Source organism: Amphibalanus amphitrite, unplaced genomic scaffold, assembly GCF_019059575.1.
Source record: "Amphibalanus amphitrite isolate SeventyFive unplaced genomic scaffold, NRLGWU_Aamphi_draft 000268F_arrow, whole genome shotgun sequence".
NCBI lineage: Eukaryota > Metazoa > Arthropoda > Thecostraca > Balanomorpha > Balanidae > Amphibalanus > Amphibalanus amphitrite.
Genome location: NW_024881763.1, coordinates 70426 through 88451, shown reverse-complemented (window position 1 = coordinate 88451; position 18026 = coordinate 70426). Strand labels below are relative to the sequence as shown.

The following is an 18026-nucleotide window of genomic DNA, read 5'->3' as shown; positions in this document are numbered from 1 at the left end:
AAATCAAGCAACTACAGACTATTGAAAACGGGGTCTACAGGAAGATTCTAGGAGCACCGAAATATGCACCAAATTGCACATTAAGAGGAGAAATCGGTTCATCACTAATGAAGACAAGAATAATGAAAAGTCACCTTCAATATATAAGAACGACACTGCAAGGACGAAATGAACTACTAAAGAAAGTAATGGAAATAGAGCTTGAAAGGAAAGAAAGCAAATGGGCGAAGACAACCGAGAAGTACCTGTCATCACTGCAAATAAGATTACATGCCCTAAAAGATAAAAGCAAAAAGGATATAGACAAAGAAATAAACAAATGGGATGCAAAACAATGGATGGAAGAAATAGGAAGCAAAGTAAGCCTACAGCTATACAAAGCAAGCAAACAACGTATAAGAGAAGAGACTATCTATGACAACACCCCAGCAGCGGTCACTCTCTTTCGAGCTAGAACGAATTCGCTACCCTTGCAAGAAAGAAGACGACACACCGATGAAGACACATTATGCCAACTATGTGGAGAGGAGAATGAAGACATGGAGCACTTTCTATTGAAATGTAACAGACTCATGGATGTTAGAAGTAATATCGAGTCCCTACAACGACCTCACATAGAAGACACTCAGGAGATCATGAGAGACTTTCTCTTCAATGACGAACGGGAAGAGGATGCGGAAGAGAGGAAGGAGAAGCTGCACTGTCTATGGAGAATCCGTCAAAAGCGTCTGGAAGGAACATGAGCAAATGTAGAAAGACATGCAGCCTCCATCCTCATCCTTTTCCCAGTACCCCTATAACCAAATAGGGCATCTATGGGGGAGCCGATGCAAAGGCTATTCCCCCGAAGACTCATCTGCATCTGCATCATCTGTGAGAAGGACGCGTGGTGTGATTTACACAAATGGCCGGTATTGGGTATTGTGTAAATCTCACCGTGGTGTGATATACACGGTCCCTTGTGAGAAGGGATAAGAAGTTGAATTACGTTATTGCCTTGATTATTATTATGTGACGTGTTTTCTGGAAGAGCCCGTATCTATTGAAAAGTTTCATGGTTAAAGGCCATTTTCATTCATAGACTGTCATGATGCTGTGACCTGTTTTTGTTTTAAAAAGGTGTAGGCTAGCATTGCTGATCAAAATATGAATTATAGGTACCTAGTGAATTCAGATTGTTTTTACCTGTTAAACACAGGGACCGCGGATTCCGGGGGGCAGGGTGTGCAATTGCACACCCTGAAAATCCTGAGGGTGTGCAAACACCTATTTTTGCACACCCACAGTTCGTTGTGGGGGCCCATGCGGCCCTGGCGCTTGAGTGTCCCAAGCTGATTCTCGAGGGCCCCAGCGCGAGCCTGATGGTCCCGCACCGGTGCCTGAAGGCGTGAACAGGTTCTAGTGTTATCTCAGGGGTTATCTCAGAACCTCACCCACGCCATTTTTTAGCGCTCCCACCGGCTCTTGAGGGCCCAGGCCGATGCCCGAGGGCCCCAAGTCGATGTCTAAAGGTCCCACGCCGGTGTCTGAGTACCTACATGGCTAGCTCAGGGATCCACGCCAGTTTCTGAGGGCCCTAACCGGCTCTTGAGGACCTCTGTCCTCTTGCCCCCTGCCCTCCTTAACCCCTCTTGGGGCCGATGCCTAAGGGTCCTGCATCAGCACCTGAAAGCCCACAGAGTTATCTCAGGGCCCCATACCAGTTTTTGAAGGCCCTCACCGGCTCTTGAGGGGCCCCAGGCCCATATCCAAGGACCTCTGGCCAATGCCCGGGGGCGCAGGCCGATGCCCGAGGGCCCCAAGCCGTTACCCGAGGGCCTTACACAGCTATCTCAGGGTATAATGCCACTTTCCGAGGACCCTAACCGGCTCTTGAGGGCCCCCAGGCTGATGCCTGAGATCCCCAGGCTGATGTGAGAGGGCCGACCGACTGAGGCGGCCCCTACGTCAGTTTCTAAGGGCGTCCACGACCGCCGCGCCGTCTGGTCAAAGCTGATCTCTGAGGGCCCTACGCAGGTTTTTAAGTGCACTCAGCTCTTGTTTAGGATTTCACACCGGCCTCTGAGATCGGATGGCTTATGCATGCCGCAGAGGAGCCCTTACTGTTACCGGCTCCTGCGGGCTCCGTGCTGATAGTTGAGGGCCCCATGCCAATACTCGAGAGTCACATTCAGTAATCTCAGCGCACTACACCAGTTTGAGGAACGCTGTTCGGCCAAGGCTGACCTCCGAGGAAAAGCCCTTTGCAAGCCTCGGAGTGCCCTCACTTTCTTTTTTAGGATCTCACACCAACCTCTGAAGTCGCAGGGCTAAAGGATGCTTCTGATAACCCTCACTAGCTCGGACCCAAATCGATGCATGATGACCCGACAGAAGTGCCTGAGTAGCCCAAACAGTAATCTCAGGGCTCACACCAGTTTCTGAGGGCCTACACGAACGCTTTTTGGCCAAGGTCGATGTCTCGGGGCCCTATTCAGGCATCGAGGCTACTCGGGCGCCAAGAGACGGTGGGGGACCTCCAGGCGAGCTTGCTTGATAGTAGTTGGTACCCCATGGAGCCGGCGAACGGTGTCGAAGAGCCCGGTGTGGGGGCCCAAGAAGCGGCGTGGGCATCCATATTTCTATGTACATGAGGTATTCCAGAGGCCGTTATGGGACCTTCAAAGACCGTGTGCGGTGCGCCGGTGACCCTTAGAATTGCCGGCGTTGGGTCTCAGGAGCTGGTGTGCGGCCTTTATGGGGCCCAAAAGCCAGCGTGTGGGCCGTAGAGTAATGGGGAAGCTAAGGGGGCCGGAGGCCAGACCCCCATAGGTCATAGGGGCCAAATCGATGGGTCCAAACACCCCGCCGGCCGTGTTTTATTTTTAAACTAATTCATGTAATCCATGATAAAAAGAAGTGTACCAACATCAACTGTGCAAAAGGGCTCTCTGAGGCCCGTAGGGACCCTTGAAGGTCACTGTAAGCCTTTAGGGGCCTGTTTGGGAAAATCGGAGATCGATTTGGATCACGTTGCATGCATGCATGTGCATTTATTCTGCTAATGCATCTCCTGACCGTAAGATGCTCGCTCAGTCATCTTACGACCATCAATTTTGAAGGTTTTCCCGCCCCGCTTCCTTAGAACCGGCTTATTCCGGAGCAGTGGCGGCGCTGACTTTTTGGAAGGGGCCCGGCGTGAGATGGGAGCCCAATCGCCACATCTTGCACACCCTACGAGAATTTGAATCCGCGGTCCCTGGTTAAACAGCTTGAGTTGAGCTTAGGTTAATTAAATCTGTGGTTATAACTGGATTGAACCATACCTGGCTGAATTCATAGAACTTTAAGATTCAAGAATGAAGCATCTTATTGGGATTGGGAGTTGAATTTCTGGAAAATGTGAAGATGAAGTCCGAGTAGATAAGCATAATCTAACCCAAGGCCCTGACCTAACCTTACCTACTAACATTCAACCTACCAACCTACTAGGTACCTACCAACCTACAATTAGGCATTATTTTCTAGACAATTTTCCAGCTGGTGCGGTATAGACTATAGTGGCGCTAGCAGAGCTAGTAATATATCAATGCCAGATACAATATAGTACTCAGCTTTCGTTGAAATTAAATAAAAACTCAGCATATATCGGACGTTTCGTGTTCGGTTTAACACTTCATCGGCGATACTTGCCGCGCCAGTATCGCCGATGAAGTGTTAAACCGAACACGAAACGTCCGATATATGCTGAGTTTTTATTTAAAGGGACCATCCCACTTTAACATTAGTTTTGAGTTGAGATAGCTGTGGTATCGCGAATTGTCCCCCTCCGCCCGGGAGCTGGCGACGCCACTGGCGGCGCCGGCACGCAGACGCGGCGGCTCGAGAGAGTCGGTCTGGCGCGCGTGTCGGGTGCGGTCGGGCGCTGTGTGCGCCGTGTGCGGTGGTCGTCGCGTCGCGGTCAGCACAGACTAGTGTTCGTGTATGAGCCCAGATTACCTCAGCAATAAACTTGTCTCCACGAGCCAGCCTGTGTGAGGCAGTGCGGAGTGGAGACGTAATACCTGGCGACAAGGATTTCGAACTCGCTGAGGAGGACGTGGGCGACTCCGATCCGAACGCTGTACTGTGCAGTTGTGGACCGCGTGTGGACTGCGACGGAGCCGCGGAGACTGGTAAGCGGCAGTAAACTGCGTGTCCTGCGACTGACGGGGGCGTGGGCTTGTGTTGAGTCCCCCCTGTGTTCAGCGCTGTCCGAGTTTTTGGGCCTCGGCGGCCATTTTCGGACGGGTGCGCTGGTCGAGTGCGCAGGCGCGTGGTCACGTGTCTCGGTGACGTCGCGGTCACGTGACTCCCCCGGAGTGGAAAGCGCGGGAAACGCAGCGGCGGTGCCAGGGACGGGCGGCAGGGAGCCCGAGTCACTGCTGAGTGACCTTGGCCGGCGCCAGCTGACGGTTCAGTCGCGCGGCGGCGGCCGCGGCGTGAGGAGGCTTGAGGGGACCGCGAGTGGACGTCAACGGCGGACGGGATGGCGGCGGCTGGACTGAGTCTGCCGGCGGTGGGGCCGTACCAGCCGGGGACGGATTTTCCTCGATGGCTCAACAGCGTGGAGCTGTACATGGCGGCCCTGGACGTCACTGGGGACGAGAGGAAGACGGCGATCCTGTTGCACCTGCTCGGACCCGAAGTGCAGGAGGTGTACGGCACGCTCCCGGAGCCGACAACTGGAGTGACCGGCTGCTATGCGACGTGTGTAGCTAAACTCCGAAGCTACCTGGCGCCGCAGCGCAACGTCATCGCTGATCGACTCGCGTTTCAGCGGTTGCGCATGGTGGAAGGCGAGCTGTTTGACGCGTTCCTGTCCCGTCTGCGCCTCGCGGCAGCTCGGTGCCAGTTCCCGCCCGAGCAGGCCAGCGCGGCCCTGCGGGACCAGGCCATCGCGGGCTGCACGCCTCGCCTGCAAGAGCGAGTGCTGCAGCGGGCCGTGGAGGCGCAGGAGCCGCTCAGCCTCCAAGACGTCGTCAACATAGTCCACAATGTGGAGCGGACCGACCGCCTGCTCCGTGAGGTGCGGCAGGACGGCCAGCTGGCCGTACCTCAGGAGGAGCAGCAGGTGCAGGCGCTCGGACAACCCAGCCGAGGGGAGCAGCGCTGTTTCCAATGTGGCGAGCTGGGCCACTGGAGGGACCACTGTCCCAGCGCGCAGTCGCAGCAGGCCGGCGCGCGGCCCCGGCAGGCTGGTGCGCGGCCACGGCGAGCCGGCGCGCCGCGCTGCTACCGGTGTGGAGAGCGCGGACACCTGCAACGGGACTGCAGCAAACGACGGGCTGTCAAGTTGATCCAGGACAGCGACCAGGCCGACTGGCAGGTCTGCGCCGTGCATCTGGCGGCAGGAGCGGCGCAGAAGAGCGGATTCTTCCGACAGCCCGGCTCAGCAAACGGCGGTCGGCGGGACAGCCGACGCGGCGGACCGCGCCGGAGGGGCGGAACGCGCCGGTGCTTCAGGTGCGGCGACTCAGGGCACTTGAAGCGTGACTGCCCCGGATGCGGTCAGGTGACGTCTGTGGACGCCGTGACGTCCGTGGCGCAGCGGAGGACACAGCATCAGGACCGGCTGCCACTGGTCACGGTGACAGTCAACGGCCGGCCAACAGAGATGATGGCAGACACCGGGTCGCCAGTCTCGATCGTGGCGGACGGCACGATCCCGGGGCTGAAGCTGCGACCATCAACGGTGCAGCTGCGCTCGTTTACGGGCCAGACGGTGCCGGTCCGCGGCGAGGCGACCGTAGAGGCGGAGTTCGGCGGCCAGCGGAGGCGGCTGAATGTCGTAGTCAGCGACCGACTCGGACACCAACCGCTGATAGGACGGGACTGGTTGCGCGACATGCGCCTCGACTGGCGGTCGCTGCTTCAGGGCAGCGAGGACCGTGAAGTGAGCGGCGCAGACGGAGTCAGAGGGCGCCGTGACACTAAAGGAGCCGGTGGGCGCCGGGATGCTGATGCTGCAGGAGCCGGCGGGCGCCGGGACGCCGATGGAGCCGGCGGGCGCCGGGACGCCGACGGAGCCGGCGGGCGCCGGGATGCCGATGGAGCCGGTGGGCGCCGGGGCGCCGGCGGAGGGAGCGGATACCGGTACGCCGGCGGGAGCAGCGGGCGCCGGGACGTCGGCGGAGGCGGCGGCGACGGGCGGCCCGTCGGAGACGCTCGTGCCAGAAGCTTCGGTGGCGGAGACCGGATCGGCAGTGTCAGAGCGGCGACCGTCGGTGACGTCCGAGCAGGGTTCATCGACGGCTTCACCAGCGGCGGCGTCCGACGGCCCGTCGGCGATGATCGCGCTGATGGCCGCGGTGACGGCGGCCGCGCCGGCAGTGCCAGTGACCTCATCGGAGGGTGCACCAGTGGCGTTGACCTCAGTGGAGGTCGTGTCGGTGCCGGTGACAGCGGAGGTGACCTCAGTGGTGCACTCGGTGACGGCGGCGGCGGCGACGTCAGCCACGCCGATAACCTCGGTGACGGTCAGGCCGGTGACCCCAGCGGGGGCGACGGTCAGGCGAGTGACCTGGGAGGAGCCGGCTGCGCCGGTGGCCTCAGTGGTGCCCTGGGTGACCGCGGTGGCGGCGGCGCTAGCGACGCCGGTGACCCCGGCGGCGGCGGCGGCGGCGGCGGCGGCGGCGGCGGCTGCGCCGGTGAGGTCAGTGCAGTGGGGCCTCTTGAACGTGAGCGCGGCGCGCACACTGGGCGCTCCGCAGTGCCGTTCCGCCCGGCGTCGGAGGCACCCGGGGCGGCTTATCGGCGTCTGATCGCCGATATTTGAAATGTGATTGGATCTGTGATTGTGATTGTGATTGTGATTGAAAGGTGATTGTTTCACGTAAAGGGGTGAGGTAACCCTGAAGGCGCGCGCCTAAACAAATGATGCTTTGTGCTCATGCCATTGTTTCGTGCGCCTGGGAATATGTTCGTTTAAAGGGCGGCAGGGTGTGGTATCGCGAATTGTCCCCCTCCGCCCGGGAGCTGGCGACGCCACTGGCGGCGCCGGCACGCAGACGCGGCGGCTCGAGAGAGTCGGTCTGGCGCGCGTGTCGGGTGCGGTCGTGCGCTGTGTGCGCCGTGTGCGGTGGTCGTCGCGTCGCGGTCAGCACAGACTAGTGTTCGTGTATGAGCCCAGATTACCTCAGCAATAAACTTGTCTCCACGAGCCAGCCTGTGTGAGGCAGTGCGGAGTGGAGACGTAATAATAGCCAAGTTTGCGGCCAGGCTCAGAAACCACCATTTATCCTGGTCGCAACCCCCGCAGCTTTATGGTGTTCAAGAAATTTCTTCCCTTTACTTGCAGGGTGGGACCAGCTTAGTCCCTATCTCTTAACCATTAGCGGTTTTTTGATGACGTCAGCAGTCATTTCAACGCCCGCCATTCCTTGAACCCGAGTTTTGCTGACCTTGAGCTCCCTTTTTTATCAACGTGAGAAATCCGTCGTCGGCGATGAGAAAGCCTATTGCTTTTCATATTAACCCGCGCCCTGCTGGGGGGGGGGGGGTGTTTGAACACCCCCCCTTGTGGTTTTTCGCGAATATCTCAAAAACGGCGGCGCGGAGCGCCGCCGTTTTTGGTACACCTTATCATACATCAATTCTACACATGTTGTGAAAATTTTAGACCAAGGTCATTCAAGGTCAGGTCACCAGGTCACTTGAAGTGACCTCACCTCATAAAAAGTTTCAATGTCTGTCATAGCTACACCGAGTGACCGATCGCTTTGAAACTTTCAGCGATTGCTAAGAGCAATAGCATGTACAAAATGTATATCTCAGAATTTTGATATCGATGACCTAAGGTCAGGTCAATTTTGCGACCTCCCCATTATAAGTCAATGGGAGAAAATTGAAATGCGCCTCCTTTGGTCGAAAGACATTATAAACACTCCCAAACACTGAATTACAAGTGGTTTAGACACACTGAACATGAAAATGGTGTCCGTGACCCCTGTTTATGCCCTGAGGTCATCTTAGGTCACGAATGGTATCTAACAGTTTTTCGCAAATAACTTTTGATAGAGGCATGCTAGAGCGATGAAAACGCCTTAGATGTGTTCAGCTCGACGATACGGATCGACTGATATGCAACATGACCCTTTCCGGTCAGGTCATGACCTTGACCTGAGGTCAAACTTTTAAGTTGACCTTTCAAGGTCAAGTTATAGTTCATTCGATGCGTCTTGACGAGAGGAACACGATGCCGGTAAAAGTAAGCTCGTACAAGGCTTGGGTCAAAAGTAATGGCAGAAAAACTGTTTCCGAAAAAATCGGCTATTTTTGCAGTTTTTGCCCCCTGCAGGCAAAACCGTTGACGTTAGGTCAAATCTGAGAAAATTATTCAGAAAGGGCGTTAATAGGGCTATCGAATGCGCTTTTCCGCGGCGCTGTAGCTCTATTGGTTCCCGAGTTATGCGTTGGCTTCTTGGAAATTGTCGACTTTCGACCTGGAAATCGGCGAAATTTTGCCTTCAATGACCTCTGGTGACCTGACCTTTGACCTGACCAAAAAATTGACCGAAGTGATTTCCTCATTATTTTTGACGCTCTTTCGAACGCCGCCTTCCGCGTATCGCTACGTGGCCCAGGAGCCGAGTTAGAAGGGGGGTGTTCAAACACCCCCCCCCAGCAGGGCGTGGAAATCCAGGACCCCCAGCCGGGCGCGGGTTAATTTGAATATTAGAAGATACCCACCACTGGAACTTGGACTGATATTATACCAAGGCCGAAGATGATCAAGCTGCCTGCTATATCTGGAGCTTGGTGTTCAACTTCAACATGGAATAAAAAACAAAATATCAAAGCAAACTGGATATGGTACTGCAAGTTAAAGTCCAAAGAAATTTGAAGAGCTGACAATTGACATTAATTCTTTTCCTGCAAGGTTTCCATATGGAGATTGTAGTGACCGTAGCCTATGGGTACCGTCGTACTGAGTACCGAGTACTCGTTTCTCTATTGTGTCGTTTCTTGTCCGCCACTATCGGAAATAAACAGTCTCCATCTTGGACAAATCGTGGCGTGTCGTGGCCCGGGCCGTTCGACGGAACTACACACCCAGGACACTATATTGTGGCGACGAGTGGATACTTTTCGAACTTTTCACGTAATGTCGAGCGCGTGTGTTATATTTTCGTCAGTTTTCTTGCATTCGGCGACGCAATGAGCGCCTTCGACGGGGGAGTGCCACTCCCCGCGCCGTTCCTGCCGCACCCTGGTGCGCCGCAAACGCCGTGGGCGACGTGGGAGCGGCGGTTCGGGAACTACTTAATTGCTCGCAGTGGCGACACCCCTCTACCAGCGGCCCAGAGACGTGCACTGCTACTCTGTGCAATCGGAGATGAGGCATATCGCGTTTATGAAAACTTGCCGACGCTGGTGAAGGACGAGAACGAGGACGATTATGACGTCACCATTCGCCAACTACGCAACCACTACGAACCCAAGACCAACGTCATCGTAGAACGGTTCCAGTTTCGGCAAAGAGGCCAGCAGTCACATGAGTCGACGGCAGACTACGCTGCAGTTCTGCATGGACTTGCCAAGAAGTGCAACTTCGGAGCGATGGAGGACGAGCTGATCAGGGACCAAATTGTGGAGAAGACCCCTCACAATGCTCTGCGTCAACGCCTTCTGCAGGAGCATGACCTAACACTGCCGAAGCTGCTCGGCATGGCAGAGGCTCATGAGCAGGCTCTGCAACAGGCCGCTACTATTCAGCATGGTGTTGTCGCCGCTCCACCTGTTCCCGCTGTCGCAAAGGTGGAGACACGTAAAGGACATCAGCAACCTGCCCAGACCGTCAGCACCCCGTGCACCAACTGTGGACGTCACGATCACCCTGTCCGTGATCCCAGCTGCCCAGCCAGGCACATCGTCTGCCACATCTGCAACCGCCAGGGACACTTCGCTGCCTGGTGTCGCAGTCGCGACAACCCAGAACCCAGGGGTGGAGGTTCAAAACCCAAGAAACCAGGTCCTCGTGGCGGCAGATCTGGGTCCAGCCGTTCCAGACCACAAGCTGTCAGAGAACTGCACGTTCTGGCTTGTGAACAGGGCAAGTCAACAAAGCTGTCGTGTCCAGTGACAATCACAGCCGGTGACATCACACGTGAGGATGTGCATCTTCAAGTGGATACAGGTGCCACCTGTTCGCTTCTAAGCCTGCAGCGTGCCAAGCAGCTGTTCAAGGGTGTCAGCTACGAGCCTACTTCTGCTAACCTGTACGGTTTCGGCCACAACCCCATTCAAGTTCATGGCACCCTCCCTGCCATCATCAGCTACAACGAGCGCAAGGTCAACGCATCATTCTACCTGGTGGACACGCCACGCCTGGAGGCCATCATGGGTATGGATGTGCTGAGTGCCCTGGGATTAACTCTGCACCCAGCTTCGCACACCATCTTCGATCTGGATGAGCAGACCTCTGCGTCAGAGGAGCAACTTCATCTCCCAGCTATCGACGGATACGCTCACAGGATCCAGCTGAAGCCTGACGCTGTGCCTAAAGCGTTCAAGCTTCGTCGTCTGCCTCTCTCAGTCCGGGAGGAGGTGTCAGCCGAACTCAATCGACTTCTCCGAGCTGACGTCATCGAACGAGCAGACGCGTCTCAGTGGGTCAGCCCACTGGCTGTCACTCGCAAGAAGGATGGCAAACTCCGCATCTGCACTGATCTTCGATGGCCGAACTCACAGATCATCGCGGAAGTACATCCACTTCCCACCATAGATGACCTGGAGCGGAACCTACGAGGCACCGTCTACAGCAGGATAGACCTGAAGTCCGCGTACTTCCAACTCTGCCTGCATGAAGATTCCCGAGACATCACTGCATTCCTCACCATGGACGGCCTCTTCCGCTGGAAACGAGTTCCCATGGGTCTCGTCAGTTCTGGCTCTGCGTTCCAGAAGCTCCTGGACCAAGTCCTGGACGGGATCGCAGGATGTGGTCACTACCTCGACGACATCTTGGTGTCCGGGCGCACTCAGTCCGAGCACGACGCCCGCCTGCATGCCGTCCTGGCCCGGCTTCGCGCAGCTCGCATCACTGTGAACATGCAGAAGTCCGTCTTCTCCCAGCCTGAGGTCGACTTCTGTGGTCACCGCCTGACGAAGCACGGAGTCGCACCTCTGCAGTCAGCAATCAGGGCTGTGGTGGACGCACCACACCCCACCGACCTCAAGGAGCTACGGAGCTTCATCGGCACCACCGCCTGGTTCAGCAGGTTCATCCCCGCCTACTCCACGGTGGTCCAGCCGCTGACTGTGATGTTGAAGAAGGACGCTCCCTTCGAGTGGGGCCCAGCCGCGGAACACGCCTTCAACAGCGTCAAGAGCCTGATCTCCTCCAGTCCGGTGATGATGCCGTTCTCGCCGGCACTGGACACCATCGTCACCACGGACGCCAGTGACCGTGGTGCAGGCGCTGTCCTGACTCAGATCCAGGCGGACGGACAGGAGCGCCCAGTGGCCTACTGGTCACGTTCCTTCACAGATGCTGAAGCGAAGTACTCAGTCTCCGAGAAAGAAGCGCTGAGTGCTGTGAATGCCATCGAGCACTGGCGGATCTACCTCTGGGGCCGCCACTTCACCCTACGAACCGACCACTCCGCGCTGACAACGCTGCTGTCGCCTCAGTCAGCCAACCGCGCAGGAGCTCGGATCGCCAGATGGCAGTCACGACTGATGTCGTACTCTTATACCGTCCAGTACAAGCCTGGCCACAGTATCCCGGTCGCGGACACTCTCTCGCGACTACCGCTCCCAGACACCACTGCCGCTGAGACTGACAGTGACGATGTCGTCGCACTCGTCACTGATGCCGCTGCCGACGTCCTCACGGAGGAGGACATCCGAGCCGCTTCAGCCGCCGACCCGGTGATGGAGAAGCTGCGTTCTACAATCCGCTTCGGCTGGCCCGACACGGCTCGCAAGTGCGCGCCGGACCTTCGCGATTACTTCGCCGTGCGCCACGAACTCCAGTGCAGAGAAGATGGCATCGTCATGAAGCACCATGAAGAAATATTTGCACCATGAAGCACCATGAAGATAATATTTATTGAAGAAGAAGCACCATGGCACACCATGAAGAAATATTTTTGATGTTAACAGTTGAAAGGGGATTGATCTTCCAGTTTTGACGAAAGACGCTGCTGACTGTCTTTGGAAAAGGAAGTCGGCATGAGGTGCAATTGTGCTTGTGAAGTGGTTATAACTGGTCTTTTCACAGTATTAAATTAAATGTGCCATTGCAGCCAAGTGTGTTATTATGTAAGGTAAAATCAAAACTACAATGTTGGTTTTACGCGCATTGAGAAGGCTGGTAGGTAACACCTGCCTGTGCTCGTAAATCATGCTGCCAAAGTATTCTAAATTAATTTTATCATACACTTTTGTTGTCCAGAATGGTTGCACTATTGTTTGGTATCATATTATTCCATGTAAATATGGTAGTGTAAAGTCGGACCAACATGTTACCAGATTTGAAGCTGTTACATTACCTAAGTACCTGTTTTTTACTGGCGTGGTGAATGTCGCCTGGATTTTGTTTTGAGGTGCAGACCTAGTAACTCTGACTACATGGGTTTGAAGCTGTTATCTATTCTGTTTTTACTGGCCTGGTGAATGGCGACTGATGTTGTCCGTGGATGGCACTGAAACAAATTTTGAGTGTCATGTACACTGTACAGTGTTTTAATACAATGCTGATGGCTGCAAATTGTCTTGTTTAGAGTGGTGAAAGTTCAGGATATGCCAGCCACCATGGTGGGTCAGAGTTAATGTGTTGCAGTCAGTTCGGCTTCGGCAAGCACACGAATGGGCATACGCATCAAGACCTGCTCTGCCATACTTTCAGCCAATTTTACCTAGGTAAGTCTTTTCTTTTTTTCTGCCAAAAGCTATGACATTGTGAATTTCAGTGCTGTGGCCTGTGTGTAGCTTTCAGGAAAGCAATTCTAAATAAAGCTCTGATAAAGTGCAAAATCAGCAATGCAGCCCTCTATTACATTTTCTACAACATCTTACTTGTTCCTTGCATGGAGAGAAAAATGCAATGTTATGAATTCGTTTATTCACATAATTTGACAAGCATGCAGTTACCTGCTACTATCACTGCACAAAACAGAGCAGAAAACACCAGTTGATCAAACACAACATAAACACAGTTGATCAACACAACCACAAGACACAACAGAAGTTTACAACACAGGGCTGCCGAACCTGCTTCCTCCCACCACAGTTGATGCCATTTCCTAGCCTGGCTTGATGTGAGCACTGAATAGCTGCTTTGTCTAATTACAGCTCACTGCCATTCAACTTAAACTACTCTCTTTAAAGTAAGAGTGAGAGCGTTCAGTGTTCATAGCAGCTCGAGAGACGACGGACAACAAACATCTTGACAAACCAACCAGTATTTGATTTGGCTAATGATTTATGTGCTTGTTGTATCATGGCAAAACTACTTTAGCAGCAATAATCCCTGTTTCATCTTGATCTTGCTTTTATTTCCATTTTAACTCAGATCTTGAAACAATCATCTGAAGTGATAGGTATCAGATACTGGCTTCTGTTTCTCTTGAAAGCAAGTTAAAACAACAATGATAAACTAAGGCAGGAGATGTGAGTTGTGGCAGTAGAGTTTTGATTCAACATATGTCAACCTTATATTGCTTGAGACCTCTGTGACAGACAAACAAATATTTATAGTTTTTTGATAGTTTGGATTCTTGGCTTGATTTAGCAGATCAGCTGTGAACCTTGACTTTGAAATCACATAAATGTCATGGTACCCGAACGAATCCCCGCATGACATTTCTTCGTAGCACAATTTTTCGTCCGCATTTCTTCGTCTACAAATCTTCGTCAGTGCATTTATTTGTCCCTCAATGCTTACTCTTGCATATATTTGCGTTGAAGAAGAAATGCGAGCCGATTTTCATATACCCTGATGCGAGACAAAGTAATGCGATACGAATAAATGCCCTGACGAAGATTTGCAGACGAAGAATTGCGATACGAAGAAATGCCATAAGAAGAATTGTCCTGGAATCCTTTAATATATTGACCTTGATAAGATAAACGCATCATTCGCGCAATATTTGTCGCACTTTGATACCAAACTATTGCTTCCAAATGCCGACGTAAAGAAAACCTTTATGTGACGTCATAGAAGCAGCGGAGTTCCCAAAAAGTAAACCTTACCTTACCTTACCTTAATGTTGGCGGGACTATTGGAGGCCAGAGGCCTATTGGACCCGATCTCGTCGAGCTCATGCGGTACTCTTTGCTCAAACTCAGTTTATGGTAGGGATATCGTACATACGACTCGACCAGTGTCTGTCAAGGAGGTTCTTGAACCCATTCAGGGTCGGTGCGAGAACCACTTCAGCCGGCAGCGAGTTCCAGTCGTTGACCGCACGTACGCTCCAGTGGTTTCTTCGTACTCTAGTCAGAGCTCTTGGTTTGGCCACCTTCATCGTATGACCTCTTGTGCTTGCCGATGGAGCAGCCTGGAAGAAGTCTTCTTTCTTCAGGTTCAGAAGACCAGTCATGAGCATGTAGAGCATGATGACGTCTCCTCTGCGTCTTCTGTAAAGCAAGGACGGCAGCCGTAGCTTGCGCAGCCGCTCCTGATACGGGAGATGCCGGATTTCAGTGACAAGTCGCGTGGCTCTGCGCTGGACTCTCTCCACCAGTCGTTGATCTTCTTTGTTGAAGGGGCCCCAGATGATGTTGCCGTACTCTAGGTGCGGTCGGACCAGGGTCTTGTAGAGGACTGGGAGAGTCTCGGAGTTGAGTAGCTCAAAGGAGCGTCGGATGACTGCCAGAATCTGGTTGGCCTTGCTGATGGCAACAGCAGCATGCTTCTTGAACTTCAATTCCTCGTCGATGAAGATGCCCAAGTCTTTCTCTTCTGTCACCGCTGAGAGTGGCTCCCCCAGAAGCGTGTACTGGAACCGTGGATTACCTCTCCCGAGGTGAAGAACCTTACACTTCTTCAGGTTGAAAGGGAGAAGCCAGGTCGCTGACCAGTTCGCTGCGGCTACTAGGTCGAGTTGCAACTGGGCGCCGTTCGCGTCAGTAGGAGCCTGAGGCGGTTGCGACTGGTTTGGGCCGTACAGTTTTGCGTCGTCCGCGAACATGGCGATATGGCTCTTGACACATTCTGGGAGGTCGTTTACGTAGATGACAAAGAGCGTCGGTCCCAAGACCGAACCCTGTGGGATGCCGCTCATGACAGGGTGTTGAATCGAGGTTGTTCCATTGATCGCCACTCTTTGACCTCGGCCAGTAAGAAATGCCTCAATCCACTTGAGCACCGGGCCTCGGATTCCGTAGCCCTTCAACTTTGCAAGCAGACGCTTGTGCGGAACAGAGTCGAAGGCTTTTCGAAAGTCCAGGTAGGCAATATCAATATGCTCTCCATTCTCCAACTGCCGAGTCCAGTCCTCCAGAGTAGAGAGGAGTTGGGTTGCGCACGACCTCTTGGGAAGGAAGCCATGCTGGGCATCGTTGAGCTGCCCGGTCTCCGTGAGGAACTCCATGATTCTGTCTCTGACTATGCCCTCCAGCACCTTCGAAAGCACGGATGTCAGGCTTACAGGTCTGTAGTTTGCTGGTTCCAGTCTGCAACCACCTTTGAAGATTGGAACAATAGTTCCCAGTTTCCACTCGTCTGGAAGAGAGCCGCTATCAAGGGACTTCTGGAACAGAGAGCAGACGGGAGAACTGATTGCGGTCGCGAGCTCTCGCAGGACCCTCGAAGGAATACCATCAGGACCAGGGGAGGTGGAGGTTTTGAGGCTCTCCAGTCTGCGCTGAACCAGTGCAGGACTCAATTCAACACGCTCTAGTGTTCGTCCTTCCCATGGAGACGCCAGGTCCGGCATGTTCGAACAGTCCTCCACGGTGAAGACACTGGCAAAGAACTCAGCAAGCACGTCCGCCCTCTCCTGATCTGAAAGTGCTAACGAGCCATCAGCCTTTCTGAGGTTTCCAATGCCAGGCTTAGTTTTCAAACGTGAGTTGACGTATCTCCAAAAAGGCTTCACGTTGTCTTTGAGCACATCAACCAGAGTCTGTTCAAACCTCCGCCTCAACCGCCTGGTGAGGCTTCTCAGGTCGTTACGCGCGCGGACAAAACGATTGTAGCACTCCACGTCTCGAGTTCTCACGTATTTCTTCCAGAGCTTATTTTTCTTATTTCTTAGAGTCCGGGCTTCTCTTGTTACATAGATGTTCTTCCTCTGATGGGATCGATGAAGCGGGATGTTCTCTGTCATCATCACCTTGATGGTCTCGGAGAAGAGCTTGCAGTGTTCCTCCAGCGGGACCGACTCTAACGAGGCCCACGACACGCTTTGGAGGTCATTCACCATCTTTGCATAATTACCCTTGCTTAGGTTCAACTTGGCTGTGTGGTTGCCTGCTCCAGGTGTGTAGCAGTGCAGCTCGAACCATAACACCTCATGGTCGCTGTTCCCGAGAGGAGGGAGGTGAGTGATTTCGGATATCATGCCCTCCTCATTAGAAAATATCAGATCCAGGACGTTGGGGGTGTTACCAGGTCTGTAACGTGTTGGTCGCTTGACATGCTGGACGAGGAAGCTGTCTCGAACCGCCTCCAGAAACGCATGGGCCGGGTCAGACGGTGGACCAAGAGACATACAACAGCTCCAGTCAATAGAATTGAAGTTGAAGTCCCCCATAATGACGAGGTGAGATGGGTTAGCTCTTGTAACTTCAATGAGAAGGTCGCAAAGCTTCGTTGTGGACTGACAGTCGCTGGAGGGGCTACGGTAGATGCCACCTAGGATGAGCTCATCGGAGCCCCCCAGTCGTACCTTCAGCCAGAGTTGCTCTGAAAAGTCATTTGAAAACTGAACTTGGGTCACACATAAGTGCGCAGCCACAAAGAAGCATATTCCTCTCAATCCTGATGACCCCAATCGAGGAGCTGTTGGTTCAAAGCTGGTGAATGTCACATAACCAGGTAGAGCTAACTGGGAAGGGCTGATGGGCAGGGACTGGGCTTTGGGAATGACTTCTGTTATCACTATGATGTCAGGTCTAGTACCGGCGATGTACATACTCAAATCATCTCTCTTGTTCAGGAACTGATCTGCATTCGTGTATACACATGTTAAGCCTGTCTGGGCCCTCCCCGTCCTGCCCTCAGTCAGTCAGGCCGTTCTTGGATTGGCTGCCGAGTTGCTCGCCCCTGAGGCTGCTTCAGCATCAGCATTCACAGCCGGCACAGAGCCCGTGCCAGCCTGACCGACTTCAGGTTCCGGTTCCACCTCCTGTTGGATAGTTTCTTGGTGTTGGGTCATGTCTGCCCCAGTTGATGCGGGTGCCTGTCCAGCCTGCTGTTGCGACTCCAGCGGCTGGCCAGTCACGGCCCTGGAGTGTGATGTTTCCCTTCCAACTTCCACAATCCTTCTGTTTCGAATTGTCAGGTGCAGCTCACCATTTTCCTTCCTTCTCTTGAGTTCGTCTCTAAGCCTGCGTGCTTCTTCCCTTTCTGTGCGTGTTAAGTCAGGAGAGAGGTATACTCTCGGCCATTTCTGACTGTGGCGCAGTTGTGGGGCTAGACGGATGATCTCCCACTTCAGTTCTTCACTTTCCAGGGTAACAATCAGTAAACGAGGTTTCCCTGGAGTGAACTTTCCGACTCTGAATGATTTTGTCACACTCGTGATGACACGGAGTTCGTCCTTCACCAGTTGGGCAAAGACTGACTTATCGTGAGTGGCCCTTTCCAAGGGACTTTGACCATCTGACTCAGGCAGGTTGTGGACAACTACATTTTTCCTCCTTTTTTCTTTGTCTAGCACACTGTCAACAATCCCTGCGATTTGTTGTGGGTGATTTTCTGTGCTGTTTTGAGTGCGTCTTTCCTTTGGAATGGATTCAATCTTTGAGCTGATTGAGTTTACAACTTCAACACATGAACCTTTCACTATGCTGGCGTAGCTTGCTTGTCTTTTTTCATCCACCTCTGTTGTCTT

The 18026-nt window shown here is 53.7% G+C and overlaps 1 protein-coding gene across 4 annotated transcripts in view; it reads right to left on the bottom strand.

Moving 5' to 3' along the window:
* Nucleotides 1-18026, bottom strand: part of LOC122386963 (dihydropteridine reductase-like) — a 41372-nt gene that overhangs the window by 22276 nt on the left and 1070 nt on the right. The window lies entirely within an intron of this gene.